Consider the following 10,978-nt stretch of genomic DNA (forward strand, 5'->3'; position numbering starts at 1 on the left):
CATGTTAGCTCAGGGTGAAACTTGCTTAGCAAAAAAAAAAAAAAAAAAAAAAAAAGGTAAAATATCCACAATATAAAATTTACCATTTTAACCATTTTTCTTTTTTTAACCATTTTTAATTGTACAGTTTAGTGGCATTAAGTACATTCACATGGTTGTGCAACCATGACCACTTTCCATCTCTAGAAGTTTTTCAAACTGAAACTCTGTACCCATTGAACACTAACTCTCCATTTCTCCTTCATTTTTGAATAACGCTTTTGCTGTATATAGAATTCTTGGTTGACAGTTTTTTTCTTTCAACACTTTAAAGATGTCACTCTGTTGTCTTTTTGCTTGCATGATTTCCAATGAGAAGTCTGCTGTAACACTTATATTTGTTCCTTGTAGGTAATAGGTATTTTTTCCTCTGGCTGCCTTCAAAATCTTTTCTGTCTTAGTTTCAAGAAATTTGAATATAAAATGCTTACATGTAGGTTTTTTAGTATTTACTCGGTTGGTGTTCTTTGAGCTTCTTGGATCTGTGGTTTGGTCTTTGTCACTACTTTTGCAAAAAACTTCAGCTATTATTTGTTCTAATATTTCCCCTGTCTCATCATGCCTTTCTTCTTCTTCTGATATTCCAGTCATCCATGCTACACAATTTGACAGAAGGAAGGATGGAAGAGGGAGAAGGAGAAAGAAATAGAGGGAGGAGAGGAAAGGAAAGACAAAAGGAGGGAGGGGGTGAGATGAGAGAGAGAATGAAGGAATAAAGAAGGAAGATATAGGGGGAAAGTCTTTGAAAGAAGGAAGAGAGGGAGAGGGAGAGAAAGGGGTTAGAAAGAGAAAAATGAGGAGAAAAGAGAGAGAAGGGAGAAAGGGAGATAAGATGAAGTGAGAGAGTAAGGAAGGAAGAGAAGAAAAGGAGGGAAATAAAGAAGAATAATTCTTAAAATGATAAAAACATAATTCTCAAAGTAGATGTTGTACACGTGTCAAAGATTATTTAATTCATTGCAGGGAACCAGGTGTAAACAAAGCTGGTTCAAAAGATAAATTAAACTTTAGGATTTTTCGAGTTAAAAAAAGAAATTCTGAGTTAAATACAAAACTGATTGTCTAATTTTATTTCATTTTTTTAACTTGGGGAAAAGTCACCTTTTCTACAAAACAGAAAAGTCTGCATGCGTTAGCAGTTTTACAGAGTTGTAAAAAGCTTAGATCCTGATCAGTTGTGTAAACAAATTGACACTCCATTTCAGAATGAGATTATATTTAAACAGGCGTGTTAGAAAATATGCTACCAAACAGAAAAGATAGTCATTAGACATAGCAGTTTCACAGAATTGTAAAAAGCTTAGACCCTGATCAATTGTGTAAACAAAGTGACATTCTATTTTGATATGAGGTTATCTTTAAACAAGTATGTTACAAAATACAGTCACGCACTGCATAAAGATGTTTCAGTCAATAATGGACCGCATGATGTTCACAAAATGATGAAATTGCCTAATGATGCATTTCTCAGAGCATATCCTTATCATTAAGTGACACATGCTTAACATGTATGTGTATGCTTACTTGTATGTGTATGCTTAGCTTGACTTGAAAAAGTTCTATGACCACTTTTCCCTTGTTTCCATGTTTTGAATAATTTTTCTTAGCAGAGGAAATTCAAAAGCCCCATTCACTATCCTTTCTACTCTCCAATAGAAGAAGGACCCCTGTGTCAAATTCATGCTGTAGAATTTTGTTGCTAAGACTTTACAAGTTTATTTTGGCTGGAACTGAAAGCAACAGCTATGCACTGACTGTACCTTCCTGTTGCTGATGAAAACATCTAGGAGGAGGTAAAAGGTCATGTGGATGCTCTCCTCACAGTTCCTCACTTTTATAAAGCTGGAAGAATCTTTGTCCCAACTTGAAGACTCCATAGACCACTGAAAACATAAAATCATAGAATTCTGGAATCCTAAAATGCTAGAATGACAAATTCTGAGAACCACAAAATCTTAAAAAAAATGCTAGCTTGGGGAGGCTGTCTAGCTCCATCTTGGAACCATCCCATAAAATATCTCCCATAATAGGTCTTCTTAGACTATGCATGAAGATCTCCCAGAGTCACTTACCTTGCCTCCCTAGAAAAAAAATTCACTTCTAGGTATCCTCCCTTCTACTGCAGCCTGAACAAGAAGCTGACAGATTTCTCCAAGTTTCCATGGTGAGGCAAAATGAGAAAGGACATTCTTTCTCCATTCAGCTTTTCCTTGTCCCAACTGCATTGTCCCAGCAGCACTCTAATTTTCATTTTAGCAATTATTTACTAAATGCTTACTGGGTGCCGTAATTTATTGAATTGCTTCCCAAACCTCAAAAGATCAAAATAATCACTTGGCCCATTTTCTATATGGGGAAACTGAGGCACAGATAATGTCGAAGGCTTATCCTCAGGGAATCTTATGACCATGCCATTTTATAACCATTTAACCATGCTAAAAGTCCTCCATTGGTTGAACTCTTTATTATTTGCCAAAGTCTATGTTAAGAACTTCACATGCATGTTATCTCAGATTTCAAAAACCCTATGAAAGAGGTACTATTGTTATCAACTCCAAAATACAGATGAGGAGAGGCTCAGAGAGGGAGGCTCACTTTTCTATGGTCTTCATGACTCAGTCTCAGAATCATAGAGTGCTACTCCCCATATTCTATTATCTGGGACATGAACACCAGAGCCAACTGAGCCCTCTTCATTGTCTTCCCCCACAGGGAGGTGGAGACATGGGGGTGAGTTGCAGTCCATGTGGAGCTCCTGATATCAGCAAGCATCTGAAGAACTTCCTGGTGCTCTTCCATCACCTGCCAACATCCACATCAAGCCCAGATCTCCAGCTTTGGAAATGCACCCCTAGTGGTGTGCTGGTAAATGTTTAACAGCCAGCTCTTGAGGATGAAAAGCTCTGATTTATGGAGTTTTCTGGGTTTTGTGGTGTAAATACAATTTCAAGCAACCAACCAACCTGATGTCACTGGACATGGAGTTGGGAAGAGATGTGCATATAGTATTTTCATCATACAAATACAAATAGACATAAATAACCTCAAGAGCATAGCTAATCACAAAATAACTAGGAAGTGATGTCTTGATATTTATTACTTTCTTTCAAAAATATAATGAATTCAATTTTAAGTTTACATAATTTAACTAACAATGACTATGTTTCACAGTCAGCTCACATAATTCCTGAACATTAATAACCAGATATTGTGCCAACTCCACCACACCACTGCCCCTCACGTACATGTTCTGCATCAATCTCTGCTGAGACCCTTGCCCAGGGGAGAAGAGAATTTCCGAGGGCAATAACTAAGGCTAGAATTCAGTACATACGTGCTGGTGTGGTCCTGTACTGTGAGTTGTTAGGGGCATCTTTTACGGAGGTTGGTAAATAGCTGACTCAGACACTTCTTCAGGACCACCTTTCACCAACATCCCCATAATTCAACAAGTGAAGAGACATCCAGGACCCTGCTCCATCTCCAGCCAGTGTTTGCCTCTGCTGCACCAGTTAAGTATTTGTTAAAATTATGTTATTGAGGTCATATTGGCTTATCATGTATAGATTTCAGGTGTGCATTATTCTATTTCAGTTTCTGTATAGACTATTGTGTTCACCTCCAATAATCTAGTTTTTATCTATCACCATACAAATGTGTCCCTTTACCACTTTTGCCCTCCCTCCCAACCCCCTTTTCTTCTGGTAACCAATGATCTGTTCTCCTTATCCATGTGTTTGTTTATCTTCCACATATGAGTGAAATCATAGATGTTTGTTTTTCTCTGTCTGACTTATTTTGCTTAACTTAATACCCTCAAGGTCCATCCATGTTATTGCAAATGACACGATTTTGTCTTTCTTATGGGTGAATAGTATTCCATTGTATATATATATATGACATTGTCTTTATTCATTCATCCAGTGGTGGGCACTTTGGTTGCTTCCATATCTTGGCTATTGTGAATAGTAATGTAATGAACATAGGGATGTGAAAATCTCTTTTAATTGTTGATTTCATGTTCTTTGGATAAATAGTAGTGCGATAGCTGGATCATATGGTAGTTCTGTTTTTAATTTTTTTGAAAAATCTCTATACTATTTTCCATAGTGGCTGTGCCAGTTTGCATTCCCATCAACAATGTTTGAGGGTTCCCTTTCCTCCACATCCTCTCCAACATTTGTTATTTGTTGTCTTGTTAATTATAGCCATTCTGACAGGTGTTAGGTGAAATCTCATTGCAGTTTTGCTTTGGATTTCCCTGATAATTAGTGATGTTGAACATATTTTCATGTGTATGTTGGCCGTTTGTGTATCCTATTTGGAAAAATACCTGTTCATGTCCTCTACGCACTTTGATTTGGTTGTTTTTTGTTGTTGTTGAGTTGTATGAATTATATATATATTTTGGAAACTAATCCCTTGTCGGATATATGGTTTGCAATATTTTCTCCTGGTTGGTGGGTTGTCTTTTCATTTTGTTCCTGGTTTCCTTTGCCATGCAGAAGTTTTTAGTCTGATGGAGTCCTATTTATTTCTTTCTTGTTTCCCTTGCCTGAGTAGGCATAGTATTTGAAAAGATCCTGCTAAGACCAATGTCAAACAAAGTCCTGCTTATATGTTTTTCTCAGAGTTTTATGGTTTCAGGTCTTACATTCAAGTATTTAGTCCATTTTGAATGAATTTTTTGTTTATGGCGTAAGATTACGGATTCTTTTTCATGTGGCTGTCCAGTATTCACAACAGCACTTATTGAAGAGACCTCCCTTCCTCCATTGTATGTTCTTGGCTCCTTTGCCGAAGATTAACTGTCCATAGATGTACGGTTTTATTTATGGACTTTCAATTCTGTTCCATTGATCTGTGTGCCTGTTTTTGTGCCAGTGCCATGCTGTTTTGATTACTATAGCTTTCTAGCATATTTTGAAGTCAGGGATTGTGATGCCTCCAGCTTTGTTCTTTTTTCTCAGGATTGCATTGGTTATTCAGGGTCTTTTGTTTTTCCATATAAATTTTAGGATTCTTCATTCTATTTCCATGAAGACTGTCATTGGGATTCTGATTGGGATTGCATTGAATCTGTAGATTGCTTTAGGTAAGATAGACATTTTAACTATGTTGATTCTTCCAATCCATGAACATGGAATAAATTTCCATTTCTTTATGTCTTCTTCAATTTCTTTCAATAATGTCTTATATTTTTCAGCACATAGCTCTTTCACCTCCTTGCTTAAATTTATACTTAGGTATTTTATTCTTTTGTTGCATTTATAAATGGGATTGTATGCTTGACTTCTCTCTCTGTTAGTTCATTATTAGTCTATAGAAACGCAAGTGACGTTTGTATGTTAATTTTGTACCCTGCAAGTTAAAGTTGTTGATTATTTCTAATAGTTTTCTGGTGCGTTGTTTAGGGTTTTCTATACACAGAATCATGTCATCTGCAATCAGTGACAGTTTTACTTCTTCCTTTCCATTTGGATTCCTTTTATTTCTTTTTCTTGCCTAATTGCTCTGGCCCAAACTTCCAGTACTGTGTTGAATAAGAGTGGGAAGACTAGGCATCCTTAGCTTGTTCCTGTTCTCAGAAGAATGTTCTTCCATTTTTCACTGTTAAGTATGATGTTGGCTCTGGGTTTGTCATATGTTGCCTTTATTATGTTGAGGTATTTTCCTTCTCTACCCATTTTATTGAGAGTTTTTTTGTCACAAATCGATGCTAGATCTTGTCAAATGCTTTCTCTGCATCTACTGAGAGGATCATGTAATTTTTCTTCTTTTTGTTAATGCGATGTATCACATTGATTGATTTGTGCATGTTGAACCATCCCTGTATCCCTAGCATAAATTCCAGTTGATCATGGTATATGATTCTTTAAGGTATTGCTGTATTCACTTTGCTAATATTTTGCTGAGGATTTTTGCATCTATGTTTATCAATGATATTGGCCTGTAATTTTTTTGTGTGTGTTGTCTTTGGTTTTGGTGTCAGGGTTATGTTGGCCTTGTAGAATGTGTTAGGATGTGTCCCATCATCTTCAATTTTTCAGCAGAGTTTGAGAGGGATAGGAATTAAATCTTCTTTGAATGTTTGGTAGAATTCTCCAGAGAAGTCATCTGGTCATGGAGTTTTGTTTTTTGTGTGAGGTTTTTGATTATTGTTTCAATCTTTTTACTTGTGATTTGACTATTAAGATTCTGTCTTTCTTCTTGATTCAGTTTTGGGACACTGCATGATTCTAAAAATTTATCATTTCTTCTAGGTCAGCCAATTTGTTGGCATGTAGTTTTTCATAGTATTCTCTTATAATTCTTTCTATTTCTGTAGTATCCATTATAATTTCTCCTCTACTTCTGATTTTATTTATTTGAGTCTTCTCTCTTTTTTTCCTAATGAATCTGGCCAAGGGTTTTTCAATTTTCTTTATCTTCTTGAAGAACCAGCTCTTAGTTTCATTGATCCTTTCTACGGTTTTTTTGGTCTCTATTTCACTTATTTCTGTTCTGATTTTTATTGTTTCCCTCCTTCTGCTGACTTTGGGCCTTGTTTACTCTTTTTTCCCCCTAGTTCTGTTAGGTGTACTTTAAGATTACTTATTTGAGATTTTCCTTGTTTGTTGAGGTAGGCCTATATTGGTATAAGTTTCTCTCTTAATATCCCTTTTGCTGTATCCCAAAAGTTTGGTATATTGTGTGCTAGTTTTCATTTGTCTCCAGGTATTTTTGGATCTCTCCTTTGATTTCTTCATTGATCCAGGGTTTGTTCAGTATCACACTGTTTTTTCTTCACATATTTGTGATTTCGCCAGCTATTTTCTTATAGTTGATTTCTAGTTTCATAGCATTGTGGTTGGAAAATATGCTTGATATGATTTAAATTTCCTTAAACTGATTGAGACTTGCCTTGTTTCCCAACGTATGGTCTATCTTTGAGAATGTTCCATGTGCATTTGAGAAGAATGTGTATTCTGCTATTTTTGGACAGAACATTCTGTATATATTTATTAAGCCCATCTGGTCTACCGTTTCATTTAAGGCCACTGTTTCCTTGTTGACTTTCTGTCTGGGTGATCTATCCATTGATGTAAGAGGGTGTTGACGTCCCCTACTATTATTGTGTTGCTGTCAATTTCTCCCTTTAGCCCTGTTAGTAGTTGCTTTATATACTTTTGTGCTCCTGTGTTAGGGGCATATATATTCATAAGTGTTACGTTTTCTTGGTGGAATGTCTCTTTTATCATTATATAGTGCCTCTCTTAGTGTATCATTATCTATTTTACCTTGGAGTCTGCTTTGTCTGATATAAGTATGGCTATACCTGCTTTATTTTGCTTGCTATTTGCTTGGAGTATCATTTTCCATCCCTTCACTCTGAGGTTATGTTTGTCTTTAGAGCTGAGATGTGCTTCCCGGAGGGAGCATATTGTTGGGTCTTGTTTTTTAATCTAGCCACTCTATGTCTTTTGACTGGTGAATTCAGCCCATTTACATTTCGATTGATTATTGATATATAGGGGTTTAATACTGCCACTTGATCTTTTGTTTTCTGGATGCTCTATATTTCCATTGTTTCTTTTTCCTTGTATTTCTGTCTGTCATTTCAGTTTGGTGGTTTTCTGTGGTGGCTTTCTCAGTTTTCTCTTTATTTATGATTTTTGTCTCTGCTCTGATTTTTGTTTAGTAGTTACCATGAGGTTTGTGTAAAAGATCTCACAGATGAGATAGCCCTTTTTCTGATAGCTTCTTATCTGCATTATCCTATGCAGTTCCAGCCCTTTCTCTTCCCCTTCTGTATTATTGTTTTCACAACATTGTTCATTTTTGTGTTATGAATTTGTGACTCAAAGTGTTTATAGTTATTTTTTATGCTTTCTTTCTCTTTATTTTTTATGTTGTAAGTTTGCTAACCTGTTCTGATGGCTGCAAATTTATGATTATGTCTATTTACCTCCTTACTCAAAGCTTCATAAGCCTTTGCCTTTTTGTTTCAGGTAGGAGGACACCCTTCGACATTTCTTGTAAGGCAGGTCTAGTGGTGATGAACTCTCTCACCTTTCATTTTTCTGGGAAAGCTTTTATTTCTCTGTCATATCAAAAGGATGATTTCACTGGATAGAGAATTCTTGGAGGACAGTTTTTATCTTTCACTATTTTGAATATATCATTCTATCTCCTATCCTGTAGGGTCTCTGCTGAGAAATCCACTGAAAGCCTGACAAGGCTTCCTTTGTAGATTATTTTTTTCTCTCCTGCAGCCCTTAATATATTTTCTTCCTCATTGACTTTTGCCAGTTTTAATATTGTATACCTTGGAGAAGTTCTTTTTTGCTTTGATGCAATTAGAATATATGCTCATATAAGGATGGGAAAGCACTTCTTCTGCTGTCAACCGATCCATGGGGCTAAATGTCAAATTTTGTTCCAGGAAATCCAGTGCTTCTTGACTAATTCCTGGAAGCAGCTGAGTTAAAGGTTTGTGTGGCTCAGTCATGTCATTTCTAATGTAAACTGGAATTACACTGAGAAGCTCCTGAACATCTTCCTCATGTGCAACAGGAATAGATTCTAAAACCAGCTGCATCTGTTCAAGTTCATGTGCACCTGCAAAGAGGGTTTTACCAGTCAGCATTTCAGCAAAGATGCAGCCTGCAGTCCACATGTCAATGGCTTTAGTATAATTATTAGGAGAAAGTAAAAGACGTGGAGATCTGTACCATTTAGTAACCAATCCTTCAGAAAGATGACCCTTATGGGAATAATGGGGAGCCATGATCCGTGCAAGACCAAAGTCACCTATCTTCAGCACCAAGTCTTCAGTATTAATGAAAAGATTAGCTGGTTTGAGATCTCTGTGCAGTACGTTTGCAGAGTGAATATATTTGAGCCCATGTAGCAGCTGATACATGAAAAGCCTGGCATGCTCTTCCAGTAAAGGGCCCTGCTCCAGCACATTAGCCAAGTCTGTCTCCATGTACTCCTGAACAAGGTAAACACTGTTCAGCTCGGTAAGAGAGCCTACATCGTCTGTTAACTGGCTTCCGCTGGGACCAAGAATTTCAAACACTTTCACAATGTTATCATGGTCAAGTCTTCTAATAATTTTGATTTCACATAGAGCATGTTTGACACTCTGGGGATCAGTAAGGACAATTTTCTTGATGGCTACTCTTTTGTCACAGTCATTGTCTACAGCAGAAAAAACCAACCCATTGCCTCCACAACCCAATGGTTTTAAGTCCATATACCTAGAGCCCAGATCAAAACCATGAATGTTCATGAGACTTTCAAATTTCTCTGCCATTTTGAAACCCTTACTATTGCCTTTTCCTTTCGAACTGTTGAACTTGTGTAAACAAGGAAAAAAACTGGGATTAAAAGGAAAGATCTTCCAAAAAGGGAGAAAAAAAATAATTTTGCTTCCACAGCAAGATGGTTTCTTGATGTTCATTGCATATGCCAACCAGGCCCTTTGACTTCCCCTTAGATGTAAAGCTCAAAAAGCTCTACTCATATTGAGAATTAAAAAGATTTCAGTACTCATAGTTCAAGAAAGGGGCAGCAACTCTGCAGACATTTAAAACACTCAAAGAACTCAAACGGAATGAAATGACATACTATGCACTCAGATTTACTGTGCTAAACAATTTAACATTTAACAAAAATGTAAATAAATATGCACACAGCAGGCTTCTATGAACATTCTCCTCACAGTGCAGATACGTTCAGTGTTGGCCTGGTCCTGAGCAGCATCATTCTAAGGTGCTGGTAAGCACTTATTTCCGTCTTGCTTCTTTTCTTCCTTTGTTGCTATATGTTTCAACAGGAAGCCCTGACGGCTGTTGGTTAACAGAAGTCTTTTGTTAGTGATCAGGTGGCTCCAGCTCATCACAATCACAATCAAAGCTACCGTCCATCTTACTCTGATACAACGGACTCCTCCGGCTCATCGGCTCATCGGGGGAGTGCGGGGCCCGCGGACAGCCCCCAGCGTCGGCTCAGGTCTCCGGCTGTGCTGACGGCAGCGGTGTCTCCGAGGCTCTTGCTTTGCCGCGGTCGCTGCCATGTAACCCCCATCCGAGAGAGAGGGCGACGGAGATTTTCTATTTCTTAATGGTTCAGTATTGATAGTTTGTATGTTTCTATGAATTTATCCATTTTTTATTTCTTAATGGTTAAGTCTTGATAGTTTGTATGTTTCTACGAATTTATCCATTTTTTAAAGGTTGTCTAATTTGTTGCTGTATAATTGTTCATAGTAGGCTTTTATGATCCATTGCATTTCTAAGGTATCAGCTGTAACATGTTCTCTTTGATTTCTCATTTTATTTATGTTAATCCTCTGTTTCTTGGTGAGTTTAGCTAAAGATTTGCCAGTTTTTTTTTCAAAAAAATGAGCTCTTAGTTTCATTGATCTATTCTATTGTCCTTTTAATCTCTATTTCATTTGTTCCTGCTCTGGTCTTCTTATTTTCTTCCTTCTGTGAACTTTGGGCTTTGTTTTCTCTTCTTTTTCTCATTCTTTGAGGTATAAATTTAAATTATTTATTTGAGATTTTTCTTGTTTCTTGAAGTAGGCATTTATTGCTATGAACTTCCTTTTGAGAATTGCTTTTGCTGCATCCCCTAAGTTTCGGTATGTTTTATGTTTCCATGTTCATTTGTCTCAAGGAATTTTTTAAATTTTTCTTTCAATTCATTCTTTGACCCACTAGTTGTTGTAACATATAGATTAATTTCCTCATATTTGTGAATTTTCCGGTTTTCTTCTTGTAATTGATTTTTGGTTTCATATCATTGTGGTCAGAAAAGATGCTTGATATGATTTCAGTGTTCTTAAATTTATTAAGATTTGTTTTGTTGACTAACATATGATTTACCCTGGAGATTGCTCCATGTAAGCTTGAGAAGAATGTGCATTCTGTTGCTTTTGGATGGAATG

The 10,978-nt window shown here is 36.7% G+C and overlaps 1 pseudogene; it reads right to left on the minus strand.

Annotated features, from left to right (window-relative positions):
- Window positions 1–8,314: 8,314 nt before the first annotated feature.
- On the minus strand, window positions 8,315–9,612 carry LOC106843255 (mitogen-activated protein kinase 6 pseudogene; annotated as a pseudogene).
- Between the last annotated feature and the right edge of the window lie 1,366 nt (window positions 9,613–10,978).

Source organism: Equus asinus, chromosome 26 (genome assembly GCF_041296235.1).
Source record: "Equus asinus isolate D_3611 breed Donkey chromosome 26, EquAss-T2T_v2, whole genome shotgun sequence".
Taxonomy (NCBI): Eukaryota; Metazoa; Chordata; class Mammalia; order Perissodactyla; family Equidae; genus Equus; species Equus asinus.